The 6386-nt window shown below is 33.0% G+C and overlaps 1 pseudogene; it reads left to right on the top strand.

Annotated features, from left to right (window-relative positions):
* Window positions 1-468: 468 nt before the first annotated feature.
* On the top strand, window positions 469-3540 carry LOC129310872 (uncharacterized; annotated as a pseudogene).
* The last annotated feature ends 2846 nt before the right edge of the window (window positions 3541-6386 follow it).

The raw sequence follows: 6386 nt of genomic DNA, 5'->3' as shown, positions 1-6386 counted from the left end.
TGGCAATAAATTCACATATTACGCACATATGACAAATATATTCTCGGCCAAAATAATAACAACCAAGTAATCGGGCAAACCACACATATCATCATATATATTAATTATGCACAACTTGGGGTCACAAAACTAACAACTATGTGCCTTTACACATGTCGGACTATAATAATAACAACCATGTGACCGAAACTAAATGCATGATCAATGCTAACCTTATACCCTCGTGTTACCTTTGATATGAAACCGGTGGCTATTAGTGGCTATGTCCATAACTCAGACTAACCCAACCTTCTAATTATGAAGAGCTACCTCGCCAGAGTTAACTCACTTGTATACCGCAGTTTTCCACAATACTAACAATCATGAGGTGTTATACCCTTAATATAGTCTCCTCATGAATCAGTAGAAATTAGTTAGCTTTGAATCCTCTCAAAACAAGGGGGACAGTCCCAAATCAACTATGGGATAATGGCTACCTCCCAATTTCAAGGTCAGTGCCAAGGCAAGCTTCTGATTTTAATGATAAGCTGCTAGTACTACATGGATTTACCAATCTACTTCTCTCTCTAGGCGAACTCTTGCCAATGATTATGTTATGCACATATTACACATATTATACAATTATGACAAAATTCACAACCTTATATCACATTCACACCGTTTCCTCACTCCAACATACTCTACATATCACATATCACATATAGCACATTTTCATCATATCATATCATATTTGCACATCCTCATCATGAATTATAGGAATAACATGCATATTAATATTCCAGATAACTCAACACAATATCACATGCACGATCATTATCACCTTGCCAAAGTTTGCATCAAATAGTTTTCAAACCTCTAACAAGTTCTAAACAAACAAACTCATTCAACAATTAATTAATTAACATACAATTATCTAAACCAGATTTTCCGCAGTTACCTCAAACATTTAAAAGGTTAAAGATTTACCCCTCATAATACCAACTTTTAAAGCTTCTTTCCAATCTCAAAGGGTGCCAGAAATAAACAATCTACAACCAATGACAAGGATATTCATCATTACCTCATTTTTTGAGAGATTTCCAACATTACAACTCTGCATTCTCATTCCATCAACATTTCAAACACACTACCCATCATACTTAATAAGTTTACTAGATTTTATTGACTCACATTGTCATTAATGAGTCATTAAACCACCATTATTATTCATCAACACTCCCAATAACCTCAATAAATGCTAATTTTCGTGTATTAATGGTCCCCAATAATTCACAAAATCATTAATGTAAAGTTTAAATACTCTAAATCATTCTCATTATATCTATTTTAGCCAATGAGTTCAGACCCATAGCTTATACGGAATGAAAAGTTACTCTTCTAACTCAAACTCTAACTTAACTCTTCATAAGAATGGAAGGAAAGGGAAGAGATAAGCATAATGTACTTACCTTATGAGTTAGGAAGCTCCACAATATCTTCGATGGGTTAAAATGTCATGCTTTAGTAGAGCAATGGGCATGCCTTTTGTTTTTCTATCTTCCTCTCCTTAGATTTTTTGCACAGACTTGAAACCAGTTTAAGCAAAACTTTAGCCGTGCACCACGACACATGCATTTTCTCACTGCGGCGTGTGGCACAAAAAGGCTCTTTTTCATGATTTTGCCTCTGTGTGTTGCAGCGGACGTTCCTCACAACGCGACATGTGACACAGTACTTTCCTTCACTTTTAATGCTTGAATGGCTCGACTTCACCTCGAACTCACATTTAGGGTTGAAGTCACAATTAAATACACTTATTAAACCTCTCTGGCCATACCTCATCAATTTACTAACTACCCTCATTAATCCTAATCAATTAGGTTTACAAATCTAAGATGTTATAGTGTCAAGTCTCATGTGGTTGGTTTTTATTCCTTTTTATCTAGTTTGAAGATTTTGTTTAATATTTTCTTTATTCTTAACCCTTAGGTTGACTAATGAATGATTGAAACATTAGAATTCAAATGTTAATGTAGAGTTGCTCAATAAAAGTAATAACTTCCCTTTTTTTTTATTTTAGGGGTGTACATTTCTCATAGGTACAATAGAACATAGATGTGGCGTGGTTGTCAAATGACCAAATTTGAGTGGAAACATATTAGGAACTAATCCATTAAAGGACAACCACTTGCTTTTGAAAGAAAAAGCTTTAGATGATTCTCAAGAAGCAAGCCATACTATAATTGTTGTTAATAAGTTGTCCAAGAAAATAACTAAGATTCTAGTTTCACATCCTATAAATGCTAATCGCATTGCAGAAGGGAAGAACATAGCTAATGTAGTCCTTTTAAGAGGTTGTGGTATTCAAATTGAAGTTTGTTATTTAAAAATTTATCATATTTTGTTCATTTAGTTACCAAACATGAAAATACTGCTTAATCGAATCAAAATCTATAGCATGATCCATTTGGATAGTCTACTACCTCAAAGAAAGGCACTTAAAGTGAATTATTTTTAGGAAATATTTAACAATATTGAAAACTTGAAAATAATTATGATGTTGGCTATTCTGGTAGAAGTATAGTTATTGTTCTATACCTTGAAATTTATGTTTTTTTATGCTTTTGATCACAAACTTGGTAAAATAATTGAGTATTAAAACACATGATGTTTCATCCTAAATAAGAAAAACATATGTAATATATTAGGAATTGCAATATAATTTATTGATGCTAATGTGCTCATTTAGATGTCTTATATCTACAACTATTTTAAATTGCTTTTTATAGGTTACTCCATTAGTAAACAAACATGACCTGCAGCCATGCATGGTAATTCCAATAAGAATAATTGCTAGCCTGGGCTTATCACTTCGCATTGATATTCTTGAAGCTCCTAGAGCAACTGGAGATTATTGAATGCTACTAACTTCAAAAGCAACAACAATAACCAAGGCACTCTCAGTTGCATTACAGTCTTGTCCTCAAGTTTTTGTATTCGGAGAGGATAAACATAGAGCAGGTCGCTCAAAGGGATATGACTTTGGATTTCTACATATCAAGGTCAAAATTTTATCAGTTTTTGTTTTATTTAGTTTGCTTACTTTTAAGTATTTCTCTTTTACATTTCATATTAGCATGAAAATCTCACCGTATGTATAGATGATTTCTTTTCCATTATTACCTTTTGCCTAAAATAAGGAGCTAAATTGTGATTGTCTTAGGACTGACATCACTAGCTTTGCATGTACTTTAGAAAAGTGCTTATGCTTATTAGTTCTGGTGCATGTTACTCTTAAAGATTAAATGCAAAAGATAAATCTAAAATGTGGAAGTGTGTGCATATGTGTGCGTGAAAGAGCCATTGTCTGTTCATCATGTGTTCATTTTCTTTTTTGATAGACATCAAATTGGGATTAATTTTATGTGCTTGATGTGCTTTGACTTCTCCTCATCTTTCCATTTGTTTTAAAATTTAAGTGTTATATGGATGTTTAAGTATGTTTCATGTTTAATAATTTTGTAGGTATTGTGTATTAATGCTCAAGTGACCTACTTATGATGGATATTAATTTTCATTTTAGGCATAATGTTTTTTATGCACCGAATCATAAGGTTTTGTCTGAAGAGGAGGAAAAAAATAAGTTCAAGTTAGTTTTACATGCATGTCATAAATCAAGTAAGCTACAATGAAATACTAATCAAGGGATTCTCTTGAAAGATTGAATGAAATTGTGATTGTTCTTTGAAGTATACTTATGCCATCCCCTTATTAGTTTTTTGTATAGGGTAGGATGTAGTTTAATATAGGCATGATGTTGTTCTTCCCCCCATAGTATATTTTTTAATACTGGTTGCCCTATAGTTTTTATTTATCATTTTGATTGTACTTAATAGAAAGATAAACCAAACCTAGAAATTAATGTTCTTTCATTGAAATTATTATTATTCATTCTCGCTCTTCACATTTACTTGTTTTTTCGAGACAATTTAGTTGCCCTTCATGTTACATTGTTAACGTGGCTATACAATGTATGCTAATTAAAAAGAGAGAACTTATTATGAGTGTTCCCTTATTTGTTTTTTTCATAGGGTAGAATGTAGTTTAACATGTGCATTATTCTTACCCCCATAATATATTCTTTGATTTAGGGTAGCAGAACTAAAGGGTACAAGAATTTTGGCTTAGAGTGCAATGGTTTTGGTTTGGATGTAAGAGGTAAGACTTGAGTGCAAGGCTTCTTGTAACTCCCTGGGTTAGACAAGTAAGGTTATCCTTACTAATCCTCCCCAATCTCCCACAAAATCAATGAGATTAACAATTTTGACAAAATTACACAAGTGGGATACCCAAGCTTAAACAATTTCTAAATGGAAGAAACAATTTCTTAACAATTGTAATGGGATCCTAAGACTTTCAACATTTAAAATAATCCCATTCACTTGTATTATATTCAAAATCAGAGTTTTAAATCAATTTGGAAGCACATGAAATAAGAAAATCAAAGCATTTGTATAAAAACCAAAACAGTGAAAACTACAAAAAATGGCACTCATGTCGTGGCTAACTATAGGTGCATCGCAGCTCGTGAGCTTCTGTGCCATGCGCCACGATGCATTGCATAATTTTTGATAGCAAACTTTTGCTGTCAAGTGATAGCCCAAGGATAAACTTCTAACGTGTTCTAAATCTTCATCCGACGTCTGATTGATGTGATTTCGGTGTCTACAGAGAACTTCCTCCCATTTTTAGCTTGTGGCATGAGTTTCACACCCAAATTCATTTTCTATAAAGAGTTAGATACTCAAACCAATTTTCACTCCTTTTTTTACAAAAAGAAGGGTGTCCAAACTCTCACACAAATACCAAAAACATAAACTGGCCATTTGACCACACTCAATGGATTATTTATGAGTCATGTAACACACTATAACTATAAAAATACACATATAATTTTACAAAAATAGAAGGGGAGGAAAAATTTACACAAATAATCAATATCATTTTAAAATATCCTAAAATACACTTTACACTACTTGCATAAGTATTTTGGCCCTGTACAAGGTTTTCAACCACAACTTACCAATCTAGGGAACCAAATACCCAATATTTCCAGAACACTACTGCAAGTAGCATAAAAAAATTAATAAATGAGTCCTAATTGGCAAGTTAACAACATTAGATACACATAATCAAACATAAGGAGGTATACAGATAGGATTTACACTACAATCTTAAGCCCCAATATGTTTTCCTCGATCTTGGTTTGATGAGCTAGGCTCTGAAAATATTGAAGAATGAGGGGTGAGTACAACCACTCAGTAACCAAGGTTCACCTAATCTATACAGTTGCATATCAATTAAAAATAAATGCAAATAGAAATAAACTCACATATATAGCACATATGACAAATATAGCCATGGCCACAACAATAACAACTATGTGACTGAGCATAAAACACATATCATCATGTATATTAATTATGCACAACCTGGGTTGCAAAAATAACAATCATGCGCCCTTAACATATGTCGAATCACAATAATAACAATCATGTGGCCGGATCTAAATATATGATCAATGCCAACCTTATACCCTCCTATTACCTCCGATATGAAATTAGTGGCTATGTCCTTAACTTGGACTAACCCAACTTTCCACTTATGAGTAGCTATCGGGCCAGAGTTAACTCACTCACTCGTGTATCGTGATTTCCTCCAACATTAACAACCATGGGATATCGTACCCCTAATCTAGCCTCCTCATGAATCACTAGAGACTAGTTAGGTTTGAGTTCTCATAGAACAAGTGGGATAATCTCGAATTAACTATAAGACAATGGCTACCTCCCGATTCCAACGGTTGGTGCTAAAGCAAACTTTCAATTTCAATGGTAAGTCACCAGTACCACGTGGATTTACCAATATACTCCTCTCTCTAGGCGAATTCCTGTCAATGATCATACTATGCACATATTACACATATTATGCAATTGTGACAAAATTTACAACCTCATATCACATTCGCAACGTTTCCTCACTCCAACATACTCCATAAATCATATATCACATATATCACATTCTCATCATATTAAATCATATTTGCACATCATCACCATGAGTCATAGGAATAATATGTATATTAACATTCTAGATAACTCAACATAGTGTCACATTTACAATCATCATTATCTTGCCAAAATTTACATCACAGAGTTTTCAACACATCATTCAAGTTATAAACAACTCATTCAATAATTTATTAATTGAATACAACTATACAAATTAGATTTTTCCCAATTACCTCAAACCTTTGAGAGATTGAAGATTTACCCTTCATAATACTAACTTCTAAAACTTCTAAATTAGCTTGAATGGTGCCAAATGGGTTACTTTATAGTTATAAA

The sequence above is a fragment of the Prosopis cineraria genome, unplaced genomic scaffold, assembly GCF_029017545.1.
Source record: "Prosopis cineraria cultivar Desert tree isolate PC_DT_omini unplaced genomic scaffold, ASM2901754v1 PC5, whole genome shotgun sequence".
NCBI lineage: Eukaryota > Viridiplantae > Streptophyta > Magnoliopsida > Fabales > Fabaceae > Prosopis > Prosopis cineraria.
Note: the sequence above shows the minus strand (reverse complement) of the source record. Positions and strands in the feature narration are given on the sequence as shown.